Source organism: Melanotaenia boesemani, chromosome 22 (assembly GCF_017639745.1).
Source record: "Melanotaenia boesemani isolate fMelBoe1 chromosome 22, fMelBoe1.pri, whole genome shotgun sequence".
Classification (NCBI taxonomy): domain Eukaryota; kingdom Metazoa; phylum Chordata; class Actinopteri; order Atheriniformes; family Melanotaeniidae; genus Melanotaenia; species Melanotaenia boesemani.
Window position 1 is genome coordinate 21,005,084 of NC_055703.1, and position 11,844 is coordinate 21,016,927.

Consider the following 11,844-nt stretch of genomic DNA (forward strand, 5'->3'; position numbering starts at 1 on the left):
AGGAGAGTGCAAGGACGGTCCACTCCCTCAGCTGCAACGGTAAGGGTCAAAGTGGACTTTCCAAACCGTCACCCTCGAGTGAGCCATCAGGGGAGATGAGCACCACCCTCCGTCCCACAGGAACAATGGCTGCTATCAAAGTAAATAGAGGGCAGCAGCATTTGGGTCTCGTGACCTCCCGAGGGTCAACTCCATTCGATCTTAATTGAAGAATTTTTCATTATTTATTGAAGAGTCTGAGTGAAACATTAGAGAGATGTTAACTCCAGTTTAATCCACCTGAAGCAGTGGTTGGATTTTTTTTCTCAGTGCATTTACATGCTTTTAATACAGTTCAGTTTATTATATGGAAAAACTTTTAAAAGGGTCACTTTCAAACCTAAGTTAGGCTCTTCAGGAGGAGTAGGAGGGCAGCAGACAACAGTAGATATTTTTATGAACTGGTGAGAACTCCTGCTACTAAACAACAAAACAAAGGACTTGGAGGGGGAATTCTTGAGATCAAGGACTCTTACTACTCCCCTTTCCAACAGGAAGTGGGGTTGATGGTGGGAAATGCATAGGAGTAAAAATACTTTGGAGCTGACTTAAATAGGAAGACAGCTCTCTTCATAAGTCACAATTGGCTTTTTCTGCAAAGGCACCTGTCCTTCAGTGTGTACAGCACCTTTCTACAGAAGCGTTATAAATCTCTTCCTATTTTTTCTACACTATTCTGGATGTAGAGGATCTACATGAAGCCAAGAAGTGGAAGATGTTTTATTGGAAACTGTTGATGCTTAAATGCGCCATCAAATGGCAGAAGATGCTAACAAATACAGTATGTTTTCTATACATTTTAATGAACATGTTAGCATGCTAATAGGCAGCACATATATAAATTGTGTTATATTGGTATGTTAATTTATATTTGCTTCAGAGTTGAGCTTTCTGAGATGTTGCAGCCTGGCCTCAGCAAAGAAATTATAGAAAATCTTTACGTGAAACTGAGATCTGATTGGCAGCACCAGTATGACCACTACATTAAATTTGCAAGTATCTTTAAATAGCAGGGCAGCTGTTGAATAAGACTGGATTAAAACTAAAATACAAAGAACTTTTTAAAAAAGGGTTTGTGCATCTCAGTGGCTCTAAAACATGAAAACAGTTTTTACTTATGTGAAAGGTGTGATGAACAGAGAAATTAACCGTTTTATTGTGATTTAGATTAAATTGTTCCTCAAGACATTGTCACCACACCAAAAGTCTAATTCTGTAAAGTGGAACATTTAGCCTCGAGTGATCTGGTTCAAATCTGTTTATCCTCAGATCCACGAGCAGTATTTCACCAAAGTAACCGAATCAGTGTCCTCTACTGACAACAAAAAGAAGAATTGGGGTAGTATAATTAGTTTTAGATGATGGAAAGCTGCATAACCGTTTTTTTTTTTTGTTTGTTTTTTTTTTTTTTTTTAGTTTTAATGCAGGGGTCTAGTAAACACAGGTGCTAATATTAGATAAACAGACATCTTCACAAGGAGCGTTTGCATTTTGTTCTACATAAATCTTCAAGTAAAGATTATTCTCAGTTTCCATCCATAGAAATAGAATCATCTCATTAACTATAATGGTTATAAAAAAGTGTAATATATCAGCTTTCATGCAGGTTCTTGCAAAACTTAAAATATGATGACTATTGTGTATGCTTCATTTTAAATGCTGAAAACGGCAAAACATGGTTTCAACCTTAATGATTTTTTTTTCTTTTAGCTAAAAGAGTGGGCGTACTACAACCCCTACCCCCAAAACAGTTGAGCCACTGTGGAAAATGTAAATAAATAACAGAAAGCAATGATTTGCAATTCTCTTAAATCCACATTTTATTCCAAATAGAACATATCAAATGTTGAAATGAAGACATTTTACCATTTCATGGAAAATATTAGCTCACTTTGAATTTGATCAAGATAAAATTGTGAAGATTTTGAAGATCACATCATCTACTGTGCATAAAATCAAAAGATTCAGAGGATCAGGAGGAATCTCTGTATGCTTGGGAAAAGTCTGAAGGTCAAAACTGGATGCTGGGGATCTTCTGGCTCTCAGGCAGAAATGATTCTGTACTGGAAATTACTGCATGGGCTAAGGAACATTTCGAGGAATAACTGTGAACACAGTTCATTGTGCATTTACAGACAGTTGTTAAAAGAAGAGGAGATCCTACACAATGATAAATATCACCCTGGTCCAATTTTTTTGAGATGTGCTGCCATCATTTCAAAATGAGACCATCTTTTCAATGAAATGGTAAAATGCCTTAGTTTCAACATCTGTTATGTTGTTTTTGTTCTGCTAGCAATAAAATTCAGGTTTATAAGTTTAGCAAATCATTGCATTTTGTTATTTACAATTTATACAACTCCCAACTCTTCGAGAATTGGGTGGGGCTGTGTAGAGTGAGGTAGTCTTGCTCTGTTAAAGTGGGTGATGCATTTTACTGTCATTGTTTGGTATCTCTTTTCCCTTCAGAAGAAATTATCTAGAAGTCACTACAAACATGTTCTAAGAAACATTTCTGCCCTAATTTAAGCATTTTCTTTGCGGACCATCTACAGATCATGAGGGGCCACTGACAGGTTTAATGAGTATGTAAAAATTATAAATTAGGTTTACATTTCCTGTTGACATGCATCCAGCCAGAACCTGCTCTAATATGACAGTCAGACTCAGGCCATAAAAAGACCACTGAGAAAACTCAGAAATCTGCTGCTACCAAACTCATGCCTAAAATGCCAGCCATCCATATTAGCTGTAATTACAGGCCACCAACACATCCAGTATTCAGAACTTTGCCTCACTTGTCCTTCCCTTCCTCTGACCTTGTGATCAAATTTATCCATGGAACAACTCATCCATGTCTTATGATAATTATCTGAAAGTGGTGCTGGAATCCAGCTGGGGCGGCTTTACTCCTCACTAAAACAGCTCAGTTTTTAACAAACTGCTGAAAAGCATGTAATACTGTGGAAGCACATTAAACTACAAATACAGTCTCAAAATAAGTAGAAAAATAAGAATTGAATTGTGGAGTTGCATTGTAGGTTATAATAAAGTCATTCAATTAAGAATACAGATGATTTTATCTAAATAAATAGTCAAGATATTACCCTTTCTATTGGTATCGGATCACTTTCTTAAAATAGCTGTTTTGTTTTTATTCTGTTAGGATGAGTCACTTATTTCTACTTGTTGTGGTTCCACATATATGCCAGCTGGTGAATTTATGCCACCTTTTTTACTTCAGTATCTCTGAACTGAAAAACAACTCTGTGTGAAATGAGAACCTTCTGAGTTTTAAAACTGCATTACAGGTGTTTTATCAAAATGTGTTACCTTATTTAAATTTCCTACCGCAGGCTGTCTCTATAGGATATGTTAGAGCACTAGCCCTACAGTACGCAGATGCCACATGAGTACAAATTTAGCTTTAAAAAGCACAAAGAAGAAGACAGTGTACTTCTACACATGTTTGAAGTAGTGACCTGTAGTGCAGTAATCGCTACTTATTCGTTAAAAGGTATCACAGTATTTAGGGGCTGTTTAAGATCAGGGGAAATATGGGGTAAGAACAAACACAAAACTTAATTTGTGGAACAACCTGATCAATTAAATGAAATCCTGTGAAATGATAATAAAATTTAAAAGACTTTTTAGAAATAATACACTGAACAAATACATGATGGAGACTCCCATTTGTTCTGCCTTTGTTTCATTGCTGGAGGAACATGAATATTGAGCATGAATGACTTGTAACTGAAACGTTCTTGCTTCTGCCTACTGCTTTTTGATTGATTATGATTATTGAGTTTTTTGTTAATAAACTAAAACTAACTGAAGTAGTTTTGATGGCCATCTTTAGTCCATGATATCAGTCATTCATAGAGACTGCATCTTCAAGTGTCTTCTTTAAAATCTTTTAAGCCCTTCCTTAAATTAATGAGGTATGAAGATTCTTTATTGGGGGGCTCAATTCAGGTAGGAATAATTTATTGAATTTTAAACACTGCCCCCTCGATTTCCAATATTCCTGCCTCAACAAATGTGGATAAAAAGATGCAAAAATTTTTAGTTTAATGACAGTCTAATAGCTTGCTATGAACATCCTGCTCTATACTGTAGGCCCTCTATATAGCTGAGGTTATATTGTTAGGGTGCATTAAAGAGCGTCTTAATTGGACCCTCCAGGCAGGTAATTAGCTCTGATGGCATGTGCTCCCACGGTGACGTGAATGATGGGGGAAGGGGGATCACGACCACGTCCTGCCCCTCACTCCTATCTCCAACACACAAATGAGGACTATGTGACCGAAGGAGTTGCCACATTCTCTGGTCATTCTTGAGAAAAGACAATGGGTCTGACTTGTTAAAATAGGCTCTGTCTCAGCAGGGGGACGATGAACAGCAGCAGCTGTCCTACAGCATCAAGCTTCAGTGATCAGAGCAGCCACACAAACCATCCAGTCCAAAGGGTTTTATTTCACTTCTGCAGGGGCACATTTCATCTCATTAGCAGGGAAATACTGAAGAGATGTTAGCATATTTTTCCTCTTAAATCCTTTGACTGCTGCAGAAATCATAACATTGCTTGTTGATTAAAATTATGATGATAAACTCAGACCAATGCATGAGTCAGTTTTCACTGTGAGCCAATCTAAACCCGTTATGGAACCACTACTTCAGATGTCAAACAGAATAAACAAAACAAGTAGAATTATAGTGATATGCAAAGAAAATTTCCATACCAAAGAGGGCAGTGAGGCTTTGTTCAGACAGAAGATGAATCTGATGGAAAAAAGAGAAATTTAATTGGTAAACTTATTAATCTGGACTATCAGTAACCCAAGCTCCCATTTATTTAATTTCTTTTAAATAAAATATGCATCTGTGCCATTGCTATTAACAGCCGAAAACAAAATTTTTTAGAGGTTTTAGTCTGGTTTTTGTTAACATCACAGCACTTAAAGCAGCTGATGATGGTCTGCGTGCTTTCCAGTGGTATAAGATTGGTTGCCAAGAAGCAATATTAAAGCGAATAAATACTTATACTACAAATTCCCTTACTCTTTGTGTTAGTTTATATGGACTGAACTGCTGCCTTACAATAAGTATGTTGTTACTATTGTTTTAGTTTTAAGTTATTTTACTTGATTTTTTTTTCTTTTATTTATTACTGTGTGAAGCACATTGATACATTTGTTTAGAAAAGTGATATATATTTTTTAAAAAGAAGTTTAAAATTATATTATTATTTACCGGACATTTACTATTTGAATGCTTAAGGCTGGCTTTAAACTTATTCTAAGGAATTGAGCATAAGCAGGGATCAGACTCAGTTCTTCCACACTACAAGCAGATAACTTAAAATGATTTTGTACATTTTGATGGCCATATGCTGAAAAAAACCCCCAAAAAACATTATGATTTAGTTAGAAGTTATAAAGAGAAGTAAAAAAGTAAAAATAATAATAATAATAAAAAGAAGTGTTAAAGAGAGCATAACGTACACTTAAAATGTATAGGGCAGGTTGTGTAATCTGTTAGTGGGCAGGGCCATATTACCATATTTATTCATCCCTTACATAATGAGGTAGAAGGTATAGAGTCATGCCACAAGAAACCTAAAACTTATTACATGTTTTTATTTCCTCGTTAAAAAAATAAATAAATAAATAAAAAAAAGTAAAAAGTCCTATTTTGAGGAACAAAAACCAATTTTTTTATTGGATAGACTGTAACAAAGTAATTGGATGAACAGATTTCATTAACAGCATTTTAGACAGATGCAGACACTGTGTGAGCAAAATGTTCATGTCTAAATTAGCTATAACAGCACATCATAAATGAATGTTGTGTACCAATGCAATCCAGATTTTTTCTAAAAGAATATTAAGAAAATGTCACAGTCCTTTGTTGGTGGCACACATGACTTATTCACCCACAACCTAGCATCTTTAGGACAAATCATAATAGTTATCATGTATGTGGAAACCCAGATCTGGTAAGTAAGGCCTTCTTGTATCTATGGAAGAAAAACAAGCCCCATGAACCCCACCAAACTAAGAGCATTGTGGATAAAGTGCCTCTTCTCTCGTAGAATACTGATGACAAAACAGGAATGCTGACCTTGTTTAGGGGAACACATCCTGGGGCACGTAGGCAACAGTGGAGCACAATAATAATAGCTTTTCCTAATTATAAAAGGGCCTGATGGAGGAGGTTTTCTATTACAATGGATTGAGAGTTGTATCTTGCAAAACAGAAGAAGAAATATTTCTTTCTTTCATACACACAATGTAGATATTGGATCCAGTACAGATGCTGCCACATGCTCTACATCAGCTAACAGAATAAATTGTGTTTTATGCTGCTCTTTGATCCTGTTATTTTGATTAAATGGTCTCCACATCAATCTATAATTTCATATGGATACATAAATGCTAGCAGTAAAATTTATTAAAGATGTCAGAGAAAGAGTGTTGGTTTGGTCTCTCTGACTTACAATCTATTGTACAAGATATAATAACATTACTGAAGCATTAATGTATAAGCTGCATGTCACTGTTTGTAGTGTGTGGGGCAGCAGCTGATACTTAATAGTTTTAGATACTTGGAAAGTAGATAAATCTAAGGACAAGTACAGCAAGGCAAGTTTATTTTTATAACACATTTCATGTACAAAACCAATTAAAATGCTTTACATAAAACAATAACAACATTACAGCGGGGTGCAGATGAAGCATTAAAAAGTACATAAAAAAAAAACTTTAAAAAGTAAAAATAAAGACAGAAGCCAGTGTACAGATCAGAGGACTGGAGTTATCTACTTTCTTGGTCTTGGTAAGGACATTTAGAAACAAAGGCAATGAACGTAGTGGAACTGAAGTAAAACAGCAAAGTTAAGATCAAAGACATTTAATTCTACCTGGTTGTAAAATATCTACTGTAACTCTAATATCTAAGTTTGGAGGTATTTCTATTTGAATGCCACAGTGTGAAATTTTCACAGCTGATCATTAAATGTGGACATTGATAACCCAGTCCTGCAGTACTGTCACTGTCAAATCTTTCTGTCTTCACATGGACTCTTTGTCAGCTTCTTGTGGACCTCAAACACACAAAGTGCACATTTCTGGGCAGTGTTATCAAGCGCCCCTTTGACATGCGGTACTATTTTGAAATCGGAGCTTACGTGGGAGGATTTAGAAGAGTCTCCTGGATGAAGCCCATGGCGGCTGAACGTCCAGACTGCTGGAGGGGTGAAAGCCGGCCATCTTGACCCACACCCGGAGCCTGCTAACAGAGACGCAGCAGCCACCTTGGCTAAGTGCATTCCCCAAGGCCCTGGCCTAAATCCCTGCTTGACCCTGACTGATAAACTTTACTATGGATAGACCACAGGAAAGTTTTTCTCTCTAAAATAAGCATTACGAGATAGATTTTGCAATAGTGAGGTGTTTTTTGAAGCAAGCTGAAAATGTCTTAAGAAGCAGTATCTTACTTGATACAAATATATTTTTTATTTTATATAATAACCTCAAATTTAACGTTTTAACTTTACTAAAATTACTATAAAAGGATGATTTCTTGAAGACACAAAAAGAGCTTCATGGACAGACAAGATGAGTAGTTTTGGTGGCTTCAGGTGGCTCCAAGCTTGGCGTTGTCCTAAGTGGAGGAAAGTCTGGCCTGCATCAGATGCCTGCACACAGTAATTGCTCATGACTGCAGTGGCCCTGCTGCTGCATGCTCACAGCAGAATGGGATTAACACGTTATGGGTGCCCCAGGATCTGCTTGAGGAGCTGATAAGACTTTTGGAAAAACCTCTTTGTTGGTGATGTTCACATGGGGCCCAGGAATAGCTGCAACATTAGGTGGTAGCATCAAACACCCCCTTATAGAAAGAAACAAGTTTATAACTTTAGCTGATTACATTGTTCCACTTACAGAATTTCATATGCATTTCAAAGGCTGTGATAACATCCAAACAGTAACTAAATATGACTGCAACAGACAACCTGTCACTAAGCAGGAGAATAAGCACCTCACAATATTTAGCTGGATAACAGATTGAACCAGAAAGGCAACAGTGAAGCTTTCAGCAAGGAGGGAAAGAGGTGATACTACTTATTGAGACAGCTTAGGCCCTTCCCCGTTTGCAGCAAGGTGTTGCATTTTTTTTTTTAACTGTAGTGCATATTCTGCAAAATCTGGAGCAAAAAAAAAATGATGGTTGCATTTTATAAGTTTCATTTCTGGCCAGGAGGTTAATCAATCATACAAAGAGCAAAACTGTCTACACAAGGGAGAGACCCTTTTTTGTTGCGCTAAGCATCATTTATACACAGGCATAATAAGAATCACATCATTTGACCCACTTTAACAGACAGAATATGAGAACAGCTCTGACAAAAGAATCTGATCTTTCACCATGTTGTACACTGTACAGATACTCTTAGGTGACTGATTCAGTATGTGTTTTCATTGGTCATTTACTGACCAATAAAAGCACAAACTTCACTTCCATGAAGGCTCTTTACCATCTTTCTTTCCTAACTTTGTTGAGTACAGGAGAGAATTTGTTTTAGCAATCCTTACAAGTTATAGCTCGTCGTAAAGGAGACTACTCAGGCTTTCCAGCAATATATAATACAACACCATCTGGTTTTATTAGAGGGGAAAAATTACCAATCAAGCACAAATTTCCTGACCTATTGTGCTAAATTTGTATGCTTGAATCAAGTTTATGTCCTAATTGCTCCATCTGAGATATCTCAGGTGATTTTCATCTATATGAGATAATGTTCAAAACATTAAAACAGTAGTTACTTCAATCTATGTACTTCAGTCTAATAAGAGTATTTATGGTAATGGATCACTCACAAGCTCACATTTTAACAACTTTCACAATGAAATCCTATTTCTGCTGAAAGACCCACAGTGATTGGCTGTTGGGGACGTCACACTCACGCCACTTCTTGCACTGCGACCAGGAGATGTGCAAGGCTGTATGCGAATAAACTCAAGTTTCTGTTTTTTGGAAAAAGCGCAGATTGCAATATTACGACTACTTTGTTGTTTGTCTTTATCATTCATGTTTGGAATTAAGTTGTCTGACCTGAAACTCAACGTCTGCGGCCATAGCTCGTAAGGTTTATGCGTCAGAGAAAGAAAAGTGCAAAAGGTTCCTGCAGGAGTTTTACACAGAGGATGACAATGGGCAGAAGGTGTTCAAACATGGAGCACAACTTATGGCATTGGCCAACAGGGAGCAGGTGTCCCCCTGTGTTGAGCTGGATGATGTGGTTGAAGATCCTGAACTGGTTGAGAGAATGCCAAACGCTACACAGGTATGTTTGCAGATGCTGTCCATGAAGTGCTACCAGAGTACAAAGACAGAGATGTTGTGGCCAAAGCTTCTCTGGATGTGTACACTGAGCACAGGCTCATAATGGAAGAAAGGGGTAGTGAACCTGCAGATACCAGAGACCCCCATAACCAGTACCCCCCTGAGCTCATGTAAAGATTTGAGCTGTATTTTAAAACTCCATCCAGCAAGAAACCCCTTTTTATTTTTATTTTCTTTTACATTTTCAGTAAAGACAACTGTTATTGATCTCATTCCTGGGAAGGTTCTTATGTTTGAGTCATTCAGCTAATAATACCTCTATTCACCCAAAAGCTTTTTAGATTGAATCAATTATTCATTCACTCTTGGTGATGACTGGGTGACTGGGATTTGAACTGCAAACACTGATTATTGGACGACCTTCTCTATCACCTGGGACACTACAACGCCCTAATACTTTGTATTAGTTGTATCTGCTTTTTTTCTCCTTGCTAAGAAGTTTTCTTTTCCACCTGACTGCATCCATTTATAATAATTTCATATGACAATATTAGTTTAGTGCAGTGGTCCGAATGGTTAAAACTTTTGTCTTCACCACAACTTGAAGAGATTTGTCTTCTTTGACTTTGTTTCTCTGTCTTTCATGAATTTCTCACATTTTCATTTTTCAGATATGCCCAAGAATAAGACATAGTTTTAAAACCTATAAACACAAGGGGCGGCATGGCTCAGTGGGTAGAGTGGTCATCTCGTAGCCTGAGGGTTGCTGGGCTGATCCTCGGCCTGTCAAGCTCATGTAGAGGTGTGTCTGAGCAAGACGCTGAACCCCAAATTGCTCCAGATTGGTTGTGGTTAGCACCTTGCGTGGTAGCTTCCGCCATCTGTGTTTGAATGTGATGTATTTTGTAAAGTGCTTTGGGTAAAAGCGCTATATAAATACAGACCATTTATTGTTAAATCCAACATACTATTTATGAAAAGTGAATTATGGCTGCATTTTTAATAATGCTGAAATCTGCAACCATGTTTCCAACAAAGGTGGGATACTGCATAAAGTATAAATAAGCAGAGTTAGATCATTCGTAAATTATTTAAAGACAACATATTCAATTTTAATAAAGAGCAATGCTATCATTTCTTGGCAGTTATAAGCAAGACTTTTTCAGTCATTAACATCCTCAATCAGAAAATACAGAATTACTGGGCTTATTCAGAAAACAAGTACAAAATTCATGGTTTTAAACTCTTGTATTACCTTTTAAAACCACTTAATGTCCCCTATAAATAATGGACTGAATGTACTTCTTTGTATGTCTGTCTACAAAAATCTAGTCTTTCAAGTCCATAAGACTGATTTCAGACCAATGCTTGATTTGATAAGAATGTGTATTTATGCTCATGTATTTTTACTTTTAGTTGTTTCATGTCCTTTTATAATCTGCAACAGTTCCTTTGTGTTCACATTTCAGAGTGTGCCAGCAAACCAGAAGAGTGTAACTCCAGCACAATGCTTTCCCTCGGCAGTCCCTCCTGCCTTATCGTGCCCTGCAGCTTGGCCGGATCGGGTGATATAAATTGAACTTGCCCAGTGCAGAGACGCCGGTTTCTCCTTTGGGTCTGCACATTGTTTCGTCTAGGCCTGTATTTATTTAGATGTAAATCAGTTTGCAAAAGTGTTACGTCCTGTCCTTGTGTAGTGGGTGGTGGACTAGCGTTTGCTTTTTTGGAGGAAGTCAGCCCCATCAAGATTGGAGTTTCTGCAGATTGTTTTCCATTATAAGACTGTTATTGATGTGAGAGGGTGACATCATGCTGCCTCACCCTTTACTGTAAGGTTTGTGAGAAAGAACTCCCACACCCATCTCTTATTTATTACTCAGCACAGTGAGGAGGCAGGACCGGACTCCTCTTTGTGTTCCATCTAGTAAGAAGCTGCATCTTTGATTCTTGCACCTGACAGGGTCATCAACTGAAAGCTCATTTAACACTGTGGAACTCACTCATCATTAGTCAAAATACATCTTTATTGACATCTGTCTGTTGAAGCAACACCTGACAGCTTTAATGTTTTTTTTCCAAGTGACTTGGAGCTAGAATTTATGTAACAATAATAAGCATTTTTTTCTGTTTTTTGTACAAACACCACAGTAACATGTTCACAAATAATGGTTTTATAATTTTGCATAAGCAAGTTATTTAATTCAACTGAAAGAAGTGCTAATAAACAGTTTATTACTCCATTTTCACCACTTTTGATATGCACAGTAGCCATATTTCAATTCAGGGACATGTGAAACCTATGTCCCATGTCATCACATGTTGCTATATCTCCAAAGCCTCCTTTGCTGATGTGCAGGCTTTACTGAAAAGTGACAGTTAAGGGACATGTTGCCACAATGTCAGACATGTAGATGACACAGTCCACAGTGAAATATATATTTAATTATGTATTTTACC